The sequence below is a fragment of the Podarcis muralis genome, chromosome 15 (assembly GCF_964188315.1).
Source record: "Podarcis muralis chromosome 15, rPodMur119.hap1.1, whole genome shotgun sequence".
Taxonomy (NCBI): Eukaryota; Metazoa; Chordata; class Lepidosauria; order Squamata; family Lacertidae; genus Podarcis; species Podarcis muralis.
In genome coordinates, this window is record NC_135669.1 from 11763604 (window position 1) to 11780318 (window position 16715).

Sequence of the window (16715 nt, forward strand, 5' to 3'; positions counted from 1 at the left end):
GATGAATGGAGACCATGGTTTCTTGTCCTATTAAAGCCGTTGATTTACTTAGCAATGTTAAGGCGATTATGTCATCACCAATTACTGCTGTTGCGAAGGGTCACTGTGCTTATTTTGCATATAACTCCTATAATTGGATTGTCACAAACTTTTTGCATTTCATTACCATTAAATCCCAACCACTACGCTCACCTCTCTCATTTACACCTATGTAAACCTGTCAGTTCAGGATTTCACTTCATGCATCTGCGGAAAGCTTATGCCATAATTAATTTGTTACTCTTTAGACTGCCTCAAGATTATTTCCTGGTTTTTTCCTTTCCTGATTCCCTTAACCCAGCATCTCTGAAATCCCCACAGTTGCTTACTCTCCTCGAAGACAAGAGAAGAAGTGGGAGGAAAGTTGCTCAAGGGAGCAGAGCAGCTTCTAGCTACTACGTTCAGCTTAATTGTGGAGAACCACAGGTTTCCTCTGGGGAGCGCAGATCGGTTTGGCCTTGTATGCAAATGCTTGTACACAGGCTCCCTGCTAGCTTTTGCTAAAGATGTGTTTTCTTTCCACTTTCAGGTGCTTCTCTAATGCGGAACAGGAAAAGAAGCTTGTGCTGCCTTTCTGTCTGGGATTCAGCCTTCACCCCCTAACTTATTTTATTACATAAGGTGGGGAGGACTTCACACTTGGGGGCCAAACTTGATCCCCAGGTCTCTCTGGCTGGCCCTTGGGACTCACCCCAGGCCACACCCCCTCTTTGGCCACACCCTATCTCCCTAAGCCACACCCCTCAGCAGTCTTACATTTCTCTCTGTCCCTGCCTGTGATGGCCTGGGATTTGGACTCGGATGCTGAACCTGAGGGATCCCAGCCTGCACAGGATTCCCGCCTCCAGAACCAGCAGAAAACCAGTGGCATTCAAGTTATTGTGGGATCACAGTTCCCATCATCCCTGACCAAGCTGGTTGAGGATGATGGGAGTTGGAGTCCAACAATGTTGGGAGGGTCACAGGTTCTGCCCGCAACTGAAAGTGTACAATCCGAGAGTTAGTCACATCAAATAACCAGAATAACTCTGCATTTTCCAGTTTAAATTTTGATGGTCTTACAAGGGGGAATTCCTCACCCTATACTGTAAGATTTTTGGCCTCCTTAGTCCTTTTTAAATATAATTTGCGGGGTGGGCTTATGAAGATGCCCTGTCTATAGGAGATGCCCTCAGGCTTTTAGGCATGGGTCAATAAAACTATGTGGTGATAGGGGGGACTAGCTAACAGCTTTGTAACACCTTGAACCTTTTGAGTTCCTTTACTTTTAAACTATGATTTCTGTACTTTCTTTTTTCCCTGGGTACTAATTTCCTCACCTTGAGTTCTACCTGCCTCTTGTTCGAACCTTCCGCACAGGAAAATTGCAAAGGCTGACATATTGATGGTTGAATTTTATGTGAACCGCCTTAGGAAGAGTTTTATTGTCAGAGGGCGGTACAGATATTTATTAAATCGATCGATATTGCATTTTTATTTCTGTGAAAGGCTTTGTCTCCTGATTTATTTTAAGCAGTTGGATTAGGTCAGTTTTATTTGTTTCATGGATTGATCAATAGTTTTCATTTATTTACCTACTGATATGGCTACTTGTAATTGTTCCGATTATGCTTTTTGAACTGTTATATTTATTATCGTTCATCTGATGTTTTTGGAACGACTTCAGGCACGCAAATAAAAGGATGATGTTGAAGAAACATCTACTGTCCAGGATCTTTTGTAGAATTTAAGAAAAACAACAACATTAAGAACATTTGTATTGTTTTATGATATTTTCTGCTCTGCATTGATATATTTTACATGATTTATACTTATTTTTTAATGAATAAAATATAAATAAATAAAAAGAGCCCTGCCAGATCAGAGTAAAAGTCTATCTAGTTCAGTACATTGTGTCCCATAACTGGCTAAGCAGATGTCTCTGGGAAGTCCAAAAGGAGGTAGAGGTGGAGAAATGTTTCAATTTCAGTTTCTTCCAGTTTCTCACTTTTCCATCTTAAATTCAGTTCTTCATATTTCCACAGCCACTTGCAGTTAAAAAGCAACACAAAGCTCCTCATGAAAATTTGTCAGCATTTTAGTGTGCGTTTCTCCTATTGAACACACCATTGTATGCTTTCAGCGTCTGTACTCATTCCTGCAAGCAATTCTCCATAATCTTAGGCATTTTTGTATGTACAGTGGTACCTCGGTTTACAAACTTAATCCGTTCCGGAAGTCCATTCTTAAACCAAATCCATTCTTAAACCAAGGTGCACTTTCCCTAATGAGGCCTCCCACCACCAGTGCCCTTCCACCGTCCGGCTTCCATTCATAGACTAAGGTAAAGTTTGCTAACCGGGATACAGTGGTACCTCGCAAGACGAATGCCTCGCAAGACAAAAAACTCGCTAGACGAAAGGGTTTTTTGTTTTTTGAGCTGCTTCGCAAGACGATTTCCCCTATGGGCTTGCTTCGCAAGACGGAAACGTCTTGCAAGTTTGTTTCCTTTTTCTTAACACCGTTAATACAGTTGCGACTTGACTTCGAGGAGCAACTCATAGCACGCGGTGTGGTAGCCTTTTTTGAGGTTTTTAAAGACTTTGGTGATTTTTGAAGCTTTTCCAAAACTTTCCCGACACCGTGCTTCGCAAGACGAAAAAAATCGCAAGACAACAAAACTCGCGGAACGAATTAATTTCGTCTTGCGAGGCACCACTGTACTACTTCAGGTTTTGCGGAGTTCTTATACCGAATAGTTCGTAAACAGGGCTGTTCTTAAACGGAGGTACCACTGTACAGGGGACGCTTGGGTTGTGAACGTGATCCGTGCGGGATGCATATTCACAACCCGCAGCAGCGCATCTGCGCATGCGCGGGTTGCGATTCGGCGCTTCTGCGCATGTTCAAAGCACGATTTAGTGCTTCTGCACATGCGTGACCGCCGAAACCAGGAAGTAACCCGTTCCAGTACTTCTGGGTTTTGGCAGTCCGTAACTCGAAAAAACACAACCTGAAGCATCTGTAACCAGAGGCAAGACTGTATATGCATGTTGGTACACACTGCTTGGTCAGAGAACTGCATTGCAAAATTTGGAGGAGTGCAAATTTCAAAGGATAGTTCACGTTTCACTTTGCGCATTGGTTCAAGAAGAGTGAATTTGGTAGTTTCTCATTAAAATGGGAAAGAAAAAAACCCCCTAATCTGCACCCCCAACCCTAAAAGCAGGGCAGGGGCAACAGTTCTCTCCCACTTGTGATCAGTTGCAACTGGTATTCAGTAGCATACTGTCTCTGATACTAGAATATTGTATGCTGGTCTCTGGGAAATCTAGAAAGGCTTTATCATCACTAAGTGAACTTTTCAAATATCTTTAGAACTCAAGAAGAGCTCTTTAGAACTCTAGAAGAATAACTTGTAACTCAAGTCGGTTTTGGAAAGCAAGGAGCAGAACTCCCCTCCAGCAATTTGGTGCCCCTCCAATCTTCTTATGCTTTGTAAGTGGGGAGGGATGCGATCCTGACAAAGAAGAGGAATGTGACACCTGCATTATACATTCAAAGCACGGTGATATCATTTTTAAACAGTCATGGCTTGCTCCCCAAAGAATATTGGGAGCTGTAGTTTGTTCAAGGTTCTGAGAGTTGTTAGGGGACCCGTATTCCCTTCACAGAGCTACAATTCCCGGAGTGGTTTAATAATCAGTCCCAGGGAACTCTGGGAACTGCAGCTCTGTGAGGACAAAGGGTCCTCTTAACAACTCCAAGCATCTTTAACTAATTACTGGTGACTGGGAGTGGCTGCCGAGACCACATAACACCAGTCCTGAAAGACCTACCTTGGCTGCCAGTATGTTTCTGGGCACAATTCAAAGTGTTGGCGATGACCTTTAAAGCCCTAAACAGTCTCAGCCCAGTATACCTGAAGGAGCGTCTCCACCCCCATCGTCCAGCCTGGGCACTGAGGTCCAGCGCCAAGGGCCTTCTGGCGGTTCCCTCACTGAGAGAAGCGAGGTTACAGGGAACCAGGCAGAGGGCCTTCTCGGTAGTGGCACCTACCCTGTGGTACGCCCTCCCACCAGATGTCATGGAAATAAACAACTATCGGACTTTTAGAAGACATCTGAAGGCAGCCCTGTTTAGGGAAGCTTCTAATATTTGATGAATTATTGTATTTTAATATTTTGAGTGGCAGGGGAAACCCAGCCAGATGGGTGGGGTATAAATAAATTATTATTATTATTATTATTATTATTATTATTATTATTATTATTATTATTATTATTATAGCTCTAGGATACTTTGGGGAGAAGCCATGGCTGCTTAAAGGGTTATAATAGTGCTTAAGATATATAGTGCAGATGGAGCTCAAGAAAACCGAGCAAAAAACCAAACCAAACCAAAAAATATTTATGTGGAAAGAGGAAGCTAAAAGCCAGACTACTATTATTTCTTATCTACTTGGTTATACATTACACAGGGAGGCAGGGAAATGAAGCTGCAGAGGAAGCCAGTATCAAATGAAAGAGAACGGGGGTTGGATGGATGTTTCTGGGGACAGAAATCTATAAGTTAATGCAACGGATAGAATTCTACATTCCTTTGGGTTCTCTTATTGGTGCATTGTGAAAAATAGAGGAAAAACCAATTTCCTTGCATGGAGAGAACCCCTTTTCCCTGCAGAATCCTGCAGTAAAATTTAGTTTTCAGCTGAATAGGCTCCAATGTATACATCTCTTCAAGGGTAATATTGAGCAATACCATTTGTTTTACCACCATGAATGTTGTTTCCTGCATTCTGAATACTGACATAAACAGAAGGAAGCAAAATGTCGCTTGGCTGCGTGTCAGAGAAATATTTCTCATCAGGTGCAGCACAGGATACCTACCCTCCCCAGAAATATCCACTTGGGATATAAAATGGCATTTAGGAAGCAAGTAAAAACTATTTTATTTCCCCAGAGCTTTTGGATAGCAACTTCACTGTGTTCTGTTACCTTTGACTGTGACCTGTTTAACTTTTTTCACTGTTTTCTGCTTTCACCATAGTATGGATTGTTCCAGAGATTGCTGATTTGTAGGGATCTTTTCAGAATTTGTCATCTGCTGCTTGGTTTTGAAGATCCTGGAAAGGTTTTAGACAAATCGCCACCCTTTATTAGTAAATTCGGTGCCCTGATGGCAACAGAAAGGCATTTTGTTCACAGTTGCCACACAACACCTGTTCTGCACTTGCGAGGAATTGGTTGTTCATCGTGGCATCACTCACTCTTCCTTCACAGTTGAATTAAATAGAAAATTGTCCAGTAGCACCTAAGAGATCAACTAAGTTTGTTCTGGGTAAAAGCTTTCGTGTGCTTGCACACTTCTTCAGATACACTGAAACAGAAGTCACCAGACCCTTATATATAGCCGGAGGGTGGAGTGGGGTTTTTCTATCTATAGATTTGAAGAAGTTGCTGAATTACAACTTATTACTAAACTGAAAACTATGGAGAGACCTGGTCTGAATTGGATTCTTGTCTCGTTACATATGCTAAAGCTATTTTTGACCATCTGCATACTACCCCTTGCTTTTTCCCGTAGGACTAATTGCAGTCATTAACCGTCGTCAACAGCTTTACCATACCCATTGAGTCATCTCCCACTACCCTCCTGAGAAATACCCCACCTCACCCTCCCACTATATCTAAGGGTCTGGTGACTTCTGTTTCAGTGTGTCTGAAGAAGTGTGCATGCACACAAAAGCTTATACCCAGAGCAAACTTAGTTGGTCTCTAAGGTGCTACTGGACAATTTTTTATTTATTTTGACTGTGTCAGACCAACACAACTACCTGAATCTTCCTCCACAGTTACTGGTTGTGGCATGCTGTGCATTGTGTGATGTCTTGCTGTTTATGTGCAAGCGCTTAGACGCATGTGCACTAAAGAAAAAGTGCGCCTGTAGATTTAACTTCTATGGAGGGAGCTGAATTCAAGACAGACACCTCCAGCAACTCACCCTAACAAAATTTCAATAAGGCAACCCCCAAAATAAATTAAAAAATCAGAAAGGAAAAGGGACAGTGTTATATTTTTGCTTTTTGCACTGGGAGCTGTCCCTGGTAAATAGGAGTACAGTGGTAGCTCAGGTTACATACGCTTCAGGTTACATACTCCGCTAACCCAGAAATAGTGATTCAGGTTAAGAACTTTGCTTCAGGTTGAGAACAGAAATCGTGCTCCGGCGGCGTGGCAGCAGCAGGAGGCCCCATTAGCTAAAGTGGTGCTTCAGGTTAAGAACAGTTTCAGGTTAAGTACGGACCTCCGGAACGAATTAAGTACTTAACCCGAGGTACCGCTGTTACTGGAATCTTTGGGTCACAGGTGTACAGGATTAGGATGGGATTGTACATTAGATAGCTTTGTGTGTTGTATAGGTCACTTCCAAAAAGGAGAGGATCCCTTTTGTGTGTCATTGCCAAGGATACAACTGATGGAAAATATTTGAAAACAAACCCAACCCTTCCACTGAGTGGATGATACTAGATTTCTCACGGGACGTGTTAAGTCCTCCGACTCCCTCCAGGATTAAACCTCTCAGCCAAGGCTAGTGCATTCAAGGACTGGTTGCAAAGCATCATAACAGCTAATCTCATGTGGGTAAGGAGAGACAGCTCAGTGCTTCAAGAGTTTAGACACGTGGGTTAGATACACTGCATCAGAAATATCACGGGCACTTCTGTGGATAGGGCTTTTAGTTTGTGGAGGGATGGGGTAGAAATTAGGTTCAGTTCACATTTAAAGGTAAACCGTTAAGTGGGGACGCCATTTTGTGGTTCACCTTGGGTGCCAAAATGTCTTGAGCCAGCCCTTGTTCTCCCTTGTAGAACTCAGTAGGGAGGAAGATGGGAAGAAAACTGGAATGAGATGGCTCTGCCTGTCATTCACTCTGGCTCCACCTATCGTCAGCTCTGGCTCCTCCTACCAGTCTCGATGAAAGTTAGCCGCTGCTGCAAAACTGTCTACAGCAATAGTAGGAAGCTTAATGGTGATAAAAATACTGCCCTGTTCTTGGCCTTCTGTATCCTACTTCAGTCCATCTTCATGTCCACAATGTGTTTACATTTTGATAGGTTTATCGCCAATGTGGGTGGGCAAAAGTCATTGCACCTATACAGATGTGCAGAAGAACAGATGTTGAAGCATTCCCTGTCTTGAGGAACCAAATAGCCACAGACAGGATGAAATAATGACCTTCCACCTCAGGTTTTGGGGTTTTTTGTTTTTTTGTATATTCCAGAGGGTGGCAGTATGGCACATTATTTAATTGTCTCGTGTACCATAAATGTGTTCCCTAAATCACAGCCCCTAAACACCCCAAGCTACTAAATCACAGGGCCTCGTGTCATAGGATTTACAGCTCTGGGTGTTTTTAGAGAATTGAACTTATAGTCAAATATAAAAACAAATAAAAATGAGAGACAGCTGTTGCTGATAACGCTATATTTATCTTTGGGACACAAATTCGCTTTGCTGCAATAAATATGCCAGGAAACAGCATTCTGTGTGCTAGAAAGATTTGGACAGCTCTCTCTCACTGAGAACCTTCAGCTATGAATCTTGAAATAATGGTGTAAAGCTGTCACCAATTTCATGTGGCTCCATGGATGTATCTGAAGAAAAAATACACATGATGAGTTCCGCAAAATCCATGAAGGGCTGAGAAAGAGTTTGTTTCATCAGCCTGGTGTTAGGCACACAGAGAGGGGGTAGGGGGAGAGGAAAAAACAAATAAACTGGACCAGTCCAAGCAGCACATGGCTGAAGTAGAGCAAAACAGAAGGGATTCATCCTGCAACTATGCTCACAACTGCACCAAACATTCAAAGCACTGGTATACTACCTCAACAGTCATGGCTTCCCCCAAATCATTCTGCGAGATATAGTTTGCTAAGGGTGAAGGGGATGGTTGCTCTGTGGGGGAGTAAACTACAGTTCCCAGGATTTTCACGACTGTTGAAGTGGTATGCATGTACATTAAATGTATGGATGTGACCTGACGGTTGAACTGAGGGAATCTAGAGCACGAACATGCTGAAAGGCAGGTGGAGAAGAACTTTGTGTGATGTCAGGATGTGGCTTTTGGTCAGTGATCCTTTGGCATCCATCTGTCTTGAGAGACAATGGAGTGTGCCTCTGGGGGTGAAGTTAAACCACTCTGTCACAGCCTAGGACCCTCTTACCTACGGGATCGCCTCTCCCGGTATGCCCTATGAAGGACCTTAAGGTCTATAAATAGCAACACCCTAGTGGTCCCGGGTCCTAAGGAAGTTAGATTAGCCTCAGCCAGAGCCAGGGCCTTTTCAACACTGGCTCCGGGCTGGTGGAACGCTCTGCCTCATGAGACCAGGGCCCTGCAGGATCTGATTTCTTTACGCAGGGCCTGTAAGACATAGTTGTTCCACCTAGCCTTCGGCTTGGAAACAGTTTGATTCCCTCCCCCTCTTCCTTTTTTTCCTTTCCCCTCCTGGGATGGAACTCCTATTTGGGAACTTCCCTGGCTTTTTTCTGGCCTATGTAGGACCAGTCTGGAAAGTTAGCCTTGGTGAAGACTTGACGTTTTCATCCCACCAAAAGTTTTTGATTTGAGTCTCCATTGAAATGAGGCTATATTTTAATGTTTTAATGTTGTATTTTAATCTTGTTTTTAAGTTGTATTTCAATCAATTTGTTTTTATATCAGGTGTTAGCTGCCCTGAGCCCGGTCTTGGCTGGGGAGGGTGGGGTATAAATAACATTTATTATTATTATTATTATTATTATTATTAGTAGTAGTAGTAGTAGTAGTAGTAGCGAAGGACCTCCCCAGGGCACAAGCCTGTATGGAGCTCCTAGGCTGCCCAGGTGACAAGACCCCCCTCTTGGCCTCACTGGTGTGGTCTCCAAAGGAAAGCAGAGCAAAATATCTGGCACCAGCTTGGCTGAAGGAGTTGCCAAGACTTGCCTTTTCTTCTCCTGAAGACATCCCACAGGGCAGCAGGTATTAATACTGGGATAATGTCCCTATTTTCACCTGAGTAAAGATTGAGGGTTTGGGAATAAGAACGCTCACTTTATGCTAATTATTATATGCACTAATTCGCATGCATGCTCAGATTGGAGGCCCAAGTTGCTCTGTACCAGGGTCTCCAGGTGTTTCTGGACAACAACTCCTATCATCCCTGACCATTGGCCCAGCAACATGTGGACCACCACAGGTTCTCTACTCCAGTCTGGAATTCACCAGCCCAACATGCCCTAGCCTTGATCAGAAAGACCAGGACACATCTGTCATTAGCCGGAAAGTAAAAGCCAGGAGGAGAACAGAAGCAACATTCACGACAGAAAGAGACCAATCTTGGCTTTATCCCTTTAGCTCATAATGCAGAAAAATCTAAAGTACAGCTGGCAACTGGCCGAGCCCAGCTCTCATAACTAATGATTGTTCACGTTTAGCCAAAAGTGACCTCTAGAGATCCTTACCCAGAACTTTAATTCATCTGCAGGAATGGCAGCACTGAGAGAAACGAGTCTCATACCCATTTTGTGTTTAGTTCCTGTTGATTAACGGCATGACTTCATACAACAGTGAGGGGGGGGGGGAGTAAAAAATGCCCAGTTGGAATATTAGCTGCTGAATCACTCCAAAAGAAAATACAGCTGAGAGGGCTGGCTGCAGGTGCCTGTGAACGGCATCTATTTGTAATGCATGCCACTCCAAGTGGTACAATTATTGATATCGGTAGGTTTCATTCATTCCCCTTCTCATTTGTGTCTACATCCAAACACACTGAGGGCAGGATTCCAGGCAGTGGCGGAGCATATGCCCACGCTGCCCAAGGCGGGCACACTCCTGAAGGGGGCTTGGGGCATGGAGGGTGCCCTCCCAGGCATGGATTAGCGCCCCCTGCAGCCGAGGGCAGAGAGAGCCGCCCACAGGGTAGAGCGAACCGCCGATGGCAGACATTTGGCGTGCCGCCGACCCACAACTGCCAAATGTCACCCCCCTCAGCAAAGACACCCGGGGCAGTCTGCCCCTCCACCCCACCCCCGATTCCAGGGCCTCACTCAGCAGGGTGAGCAGGACAGCTCTCAAATGCAACAGAGCTGCCTTTACCACCTTTATGGACATTAAAATCTTAATGGGCTGCCCAGAGTCTATAATTACCTAACTGCACTACTGCACAGGCTGCCTCTGCCTGAAAAAGTTAGGCAGGTGGCAACTACAGAAAAGGGCCTTTTTGGTGGTGGTGACCCACATATGGAAGACTCTCCTTGGAGAGGTTCATCTGCACCTTTCTCTGCTAAGTTTTAGGGGCCAAGTTAAGGGCCTTTTTTAGTGAAGCAAAAGAAGAAGAAGAAGAAGAAGAAGAAGAAGAAGAAGAAGAAGAAGAAGAAGAAGAAGAAGAAGAAGAATAGTAGTAGTAGTAGTAGTAGTAGTAGTAGTTTGGATTTGATATCCCGCTTTATCACTACCCTAAGGAGTCTCAAAGCAGCTAACATTCTCCTTTCCCTTCCTCCCCCACAACAAACACTCTGTGAGGTGAGTGAGGCTGAGAGACTTTGGAGAAGTGTGACTGGCCCAAGGTCACCCAGCATCTACATATGGAGGAGCAGAGACGTGAACCCAGTTCCCCAGATTACGAGTCTATTGCTCTTAACCACTACACCACACTGGCTCTCATCAATACTGATGTTCAATACTCACAATCTATTTCCAGATTCTTACTGGTTCTGATATTTTATTATGATTATTTTATTAACTTCTTGTTGCTGCTTTTTTATTTTTTTCTGTTCCTTCCCCTATTTGATTTGATTAGATAAAGTATTTGACGGTACATTGTTAAGTATATGTAGTGTTTTTTAATTGCTATTTTCCCATTGTGAGCCACTGAATGTGTCTGGCTCCATCCAAATAATTGTGTCTTGGGTTTGCTTAAACCTTTGTCCAAATGAACAGAAGTTGGGTTTGGGGTCTGTGGGAGGGAGGATCATGATTCCTCCCTTCATACATAGTGGGAACAAATGCATTGTGTAAAACAATCTGGAAGCTAACTTGAATCAAGGCTTCAGGAAGAAGGACGGTGGTGGTAGTAGAGAAGGTCCTACCAAAACACTGAGGAAATTACTCCTAAATCTGATTTGGGAAGGGATTGTAGAGCACACTGGAGATCCCTGATTCAAACTCTGACATCTCCAATGAAAAGACTTGGGTATCAGACAACTAGAAAAGACATCTGTCTGAGACTTTGAACAGTCACCGCTAGTAAGGGTAGGCTGGGGTATGGAACCTGTGGCCCTCCAAGGTTGTTGGACTATAACGTCCATTATCCCTGACCCTGACCATTGGCCAAGCTTGGTGGGACTGAGAGGAGCTGCTCCAGCACCCACTGGAGGACTACAAGTTCTCCATCCCTGGGACAGAAAATACTGGCCTAAGTAGACTAATAGCCTAACCTAGTTTACATTGTGTGCAATGAACTCCTATATGCAACAGAAAGTCCCAATGTGCTCAGTGCAATTTACTCCCATGTAAGAGTGCACGCAAGGGACGCGGGTGGCGCTGTGGGTTAAACCATAGAGCCTAGGACTTGCCGATCAGAAGGTCGGCGGTTCGAATCCCTGCGATGGGGTGAGCTCCCGTTGCTCGGTCCCTGCTCCTGCCAACCTAGCAGTTCGAAAGCACGTCAAAGTGCAAGTAGATAAAGAGGTACCACTCCGGCGGGAAGGTAAACGGTGTTTCCGTGTGCTGCTCTGGTTCGCCAGAAGCGGCTTAGTCATGCTGGCCACATGACCTGGAAGCTGTACGCCGGCTCCCTCGGCCAGTAAAGCAAGATGAGCGCCACAACCCAGAGTCGGCCACGACTGGACCTAATGGTCAGGGGTCCCTTTACCTTAAGAGTGCACGTGTGTGTGCGCACACACACATATATCCACCAATGCTCACAGATCTGGAGGCAGGAAAACTAAACAGAGGCAGAGATGCACAACTCTGCGGGTCTCTCTCTAGCAGGTGTGAGAATCCTTTGGCCCACCAGATGTTCAAATGTTACTGAACTACAACTCCCACCAGCCCTAGCAATGACCAGGGATGATGGGAGTTGTAGTTCAGCAACAGCTGGAGAGCCAAAGGTTCCTCGCCCCTGCCAAGTAGGGTGAGCAGGTGAAAAGGAGGGCAGGGCTCCAGCTCCTATAACAGTTGTGTAGCGCAGAGCCCTGTTCTCTTTTTACCTGGTCTCCCTACCCACAAAAGACAGTGAAAAGCAAGGGGCCGCCTCATTCAGCTGCATCAAACACTGCAATAAGAGCAAGAGAAGCAGCCCACACATCTTCCTGCATTCTTATGGTGGGGAGAGGTTAGCGGGTGATTTAGAAGGTCACTTCCTTGCTGGGTCTCAAGATGCAGAAACAAAAGCCCAAGGGAGCACATACAAAAGTTGATGGGTGGTGGGGAGGGAAATGCCATGCGCCCCATGCCACGCACCCCCATTGGAAGGAACTACCACCCCCTACTATGAAAAGCAAAGGCTCTACCGTATCTGCATGCCCGTATCCTTCCCTTCCTTGTTCATAAAATCCGCATAAAGTATTGAACAGCTGAAACGCCAATTTAATTCTGCACCATAGTATCTCTCCATTCACGCTTCCTACTTAATCCTTTTCATCTAGCTGCTCGTAACTTCTTGATCTTCAAATCAATTCCGTAAATAGCAGCTGAATATTTCATTATTTCCTTGCCTGGGTTTCCTGCATTTTGATGGCAAAATTCACCACCTTCTGTAGCGCTTGCATAACGCTACCTGGTTCAGCTCCTTCATACAATTTAAGATGGACTCACAACCGATTCCAATTGATTCATCATCTCCTGGGCCTGCTCTTATTCATTTCTTTTGGCACTTGGCTGCCTAGCATACCAAAAAAACATGCCAATGTTTTGTTCTGTTCTGTTTAGGGTTTTCATGAGAACTACCACCTAGTGACCTTCCTGCCTGAGCAAGGATTTGCAACCTTATTCAAACCACTCAGTTCAGTACCCTGGAGCAAATCCCTTGAGGTCTTTTCCAAATGGGTGGTCTAGAGGTATCTGAAACAGAAGTTTTGAGTGGGAGAAAGAGAAGGTACTGTAACATGTCTGAAGGGTAACAATTACAAATCAGCCACTTTCTCCCTTCCCAAGGAGCTAATCGCAAACCAATCTTTAAAAATAGATTGCTCCAGGGATATCTCTATAATATAAACACTGGGAATTTTTTTCTTTTTTTCCTTTTGAACACCACAGCAACAGGCAAGAAGATCTTTAGCAGACAAAGTTAATGTACCTTGAACACCAGCATTAAACAACGTTGTTTTTATCTGTAAGTGGAAGCAGAATTTTAAAGTTTACAAGGATTCTAAAGTTCATAGATGGGGTAGTGTGCCCCAAAATAAACAGGGGGGAAAGGGAAAAGGCATTCACTTTGAATATTATATAAAGGCCATGGAAATATTCAGTGATGGTTTTGCGGCCAGACCTTGATGGAAAAGTTGCTGTGTGTCTACCATGAGGAACTGTGAGACAGGAAGTGAGTGGTTATAGCAAAGGTTGGGAATTTGTGATCCTCCAGATGTTGGTCTACAATTCCCATCATCCTTGATGCTGTCTAAGACTGATGGGAGTTGTAGTCCAAGAACAGTTGGAGGGGCAGAGGCTCGCCACCCCTGGATTATTAAGGAGAACTTAGGGTCCTCAAAAAAAAAGGGGGGGAGTTTATTTTCCATAGGAATGGTGACACAATATGAGAGAACTGAACTGGTACAAAAGCAACGGCCCAATGGTAGAACATCTGCTTTGAACACAGAAGGTTCCAGGTTCAATCCATAGCATCTCCAGGTAGGGCTGGGTCCTGTATACCTGAAGGAGCGTCTCCACCCCCATCGTTCAGCCCGGACACTGAGATCCAGCACCGAGGGCCTTCTGGCAGTTCCCTCATTGCGAGAAGTGAGGCCACAGGGAACCAGGCAGAGGGCCTTCTCGGTAGTGGTGCCTGCCCTGTGGAACGCCCTCCCATCAGATGTCAAAGACATAGACAACTGCCTGACATTCAGAAGACATCTTAAGGCAGCCCTGTTCAGGGAAGTTTTTAATATTTAACGCTGTACTGTTTTTAACACTTGACTGGGAGCCGCCCAGAGTGGCTGGGGAAACTCAGCAGATGGGCGGGGTATAAATAATAAATTATTATTATTATTATTATATTATATAACCCTGGAGAGCTGCTGCCAACCAGTGTAGACAATATAGATCTAGATGGACCAATGGTCTGACTCACAATAATGGTTCTCTATGTTTCTATGAAGGTCAAAAACCCACTCAGTCATAAAAGCTCAGCCACTTGGTCTCTCAGCCCAACCCAGGCTTCCTCAAACTCGGCCCTCCAGATGTTTTGAGACTACAATTTCCATCATCCCTGACCACTGGTCCCGCTAGCTAAGGATCATGGGAGTTGTAGGTCAAAAACATCTGGAGGGCCAAGTTTGAGGAAGCTTGGCCTAACCTATTCAACATTTTTTATGGGAAATAAATTCAAAGGGGCATCATGAATCGCACCCTGAGCTCCTTGGAGGAAGGGAGGAATTAATAATAATAATAAAAATAGTAGCACAGAAAAGGGAATTTCAATCTTTTCACAGTTTGATTTACAGCCATCTCACCCCCAAGGCATTTTGTGTTACGTAGGGTTGCCATATTTCAAACAGTGAGAATCTGGACAGAAAAGTTACTGAGCTTTTTTGAGCAAAGTTGTTGAGCTTTATTGGCAAAATAACCTAAAGCTATTTTTTATTTATTTTTTGGAAAATCAGGGGGGAAAACCAAGCACTGCCAACATGGGCTGCCATACATCTAGATTTCCCTGGACATTTTTCATGATTTTCACCCAGACGCCGCTGGCTACAGGTGTTCCAGATATTCTGGATGTTAAGTCGTGGGTTGACATAGCAGCCGGCACAGCGATCTCTTCAAGTAGCTCTTTATTATGGTAAGCTGGAATAGAACTGACAGTGAACAGCTCAGCCGGCCTGTATTTATAGGCAGCCGGCTGTCACATTGTAACCACACAGCCCAGAGTTCCCGCCTAAAATAACTGCCGCGGACCTGAGTGAAAACTATCTACAGACCTGAGTGAAAACTATATACAGTATCCCCCTGTTGGCCCAGGGTGAAACTACACTACATAACACCCCTCCCCACCGAGATAAGGCGTTAGTTACAATCGTAATGGTTTCCTTATATACAGCACTACGCGTAATGGTTCAATTAGGCACAAAAGCATATCGGTTACATTTCCCATACTTAGACCAACAGTGATACCTGTCCAACAACATAGTCCTTTAAATGAGTTGGGCGCTTGGAAACTCTGCCAGACCGCCGGGGACTGGTGGCCAAGTCCGGAGGGCCACACAGTTCTCGCTGAGGCTGTGGTGCGACCCTAGGTGGCGTTGGAACCAACTCCCCTGGATCCGCTGCTGTGAGTGGAGCCTCCGCAAGTGGAGTGGTCTGAGTCTGTTCTGAGACGGCTTGGTTCGGCTCCACGCTGGCAGTTTGCGAGGGAGGTGTAGGTGGGGCCTCGCCACCTGTACGTGTCTCTTCTGGAGCCGCAAGCGCAGTTGGGGGCACCTCGGTGGTGTCCAAGTCCCCAACCCTGCGCCTAAGTTGGTCTATGTGCCGTCGCCACAAGCGCCCGTCTTCGAGTGCCACCTGGTACGAGCGAGGTCCAGTGACTCCCACTACTGTGGCTGGCACCCAAGGGATGTCCCCCACATAGTTCCGGGCAAAGACCTGGTTTCCTGGGACAAATGACCGTGGTGCGTTGGCACAGCCTGGGGGTTCAGCCACGGCAAAGTCTGGGTGTAGCCGGTCGAGCGGTGACCTGAGGCGGCGGCCCATAAGCAGTTCCGCAGGACTCCTCCCTGTGGCCGCATGAGGGGTGATGTGTTGCGCGAACAAGTATTCGGCGACCCGCTCATGCCAGTCTCCCCGGTCCAGGCGCGCCAGTGCCTCTTTTGTCGAGCGCACCATTCTTTCCGCTTGCCCGTTGCTGGATGGATGAAAGGGTGCCGTTAGGGCATGGCGGATGCCCAGTCCCAAAAGATACCGCTCAAACGTGCCTGACGTGAACTGCGGTCCGTTGTCAGAGACAAGGACATCAGGACACCCATGCGTTGCAAACAGGCCTCGCAGCACCCGGATGACAGCTTCGGTAGTGGTGGAGGACATCAGGGCGACCTCCAGCCATTTGGAATAGGCGTCCACCACTACCATAAAGGTCCGGCCGTGAAAGGGGCCAGCCAGATCGATGTGCACCCTCGACCAGGGTGTCTTTGGCGTCTCCCAGGTGTATCCCTTAGCTGCCGGTGGTGCAGGCCTCGACTCCTGGCACGCTTGACAGGCGGACACCCAGGCAGTGATGGCATCGTCCATATTAGGCCACCAGACGTAACACCGAGCCAACGCCTTCATTTTGACAATTCCCGGGTGGCCAACGTGCAGAGCCTCCAGGACGCGCTGACGGAGTCCCTGGGGAATCACGACGCGGTCTCCCCACAGCAGACAGCCGCGATGAGCTGAGAGTTCATGTTGTCTGGTTGCGAAGGGCTGGAACTCCGATGCAAAGGGCCCTTGTGGCCACCCCCTCC

General features: G+C 45.8%; 1 protein-coding gene across 11 annotated transcripts in view; it reads right to left on the reverse strand.

Annotated features, from left to right (window-relative positions):
* Positions 1-16715, reverse strand: part of PKNOX2 (PBX/knotted 1 homeobox 2) — a 432230-nt gene that overhangs the window by 153296 nt on the left and 262219 nt on the right. Inside the window, exon 6 of one of the 11 annotated variants that reach the window (XM_077919657.1) lies at positions 5016-5143. The exons of the other annotated variants lie outside the window; for them this stretch is intronic. The gene's annotated coding sequence lies outside the window, so the exon portion shown is untranslated. The remainder of the gene's footprint in view (positions 1-5015; positions 5144-16715) is intronic. 11 annotated transcript variants of the gene reach the window in all.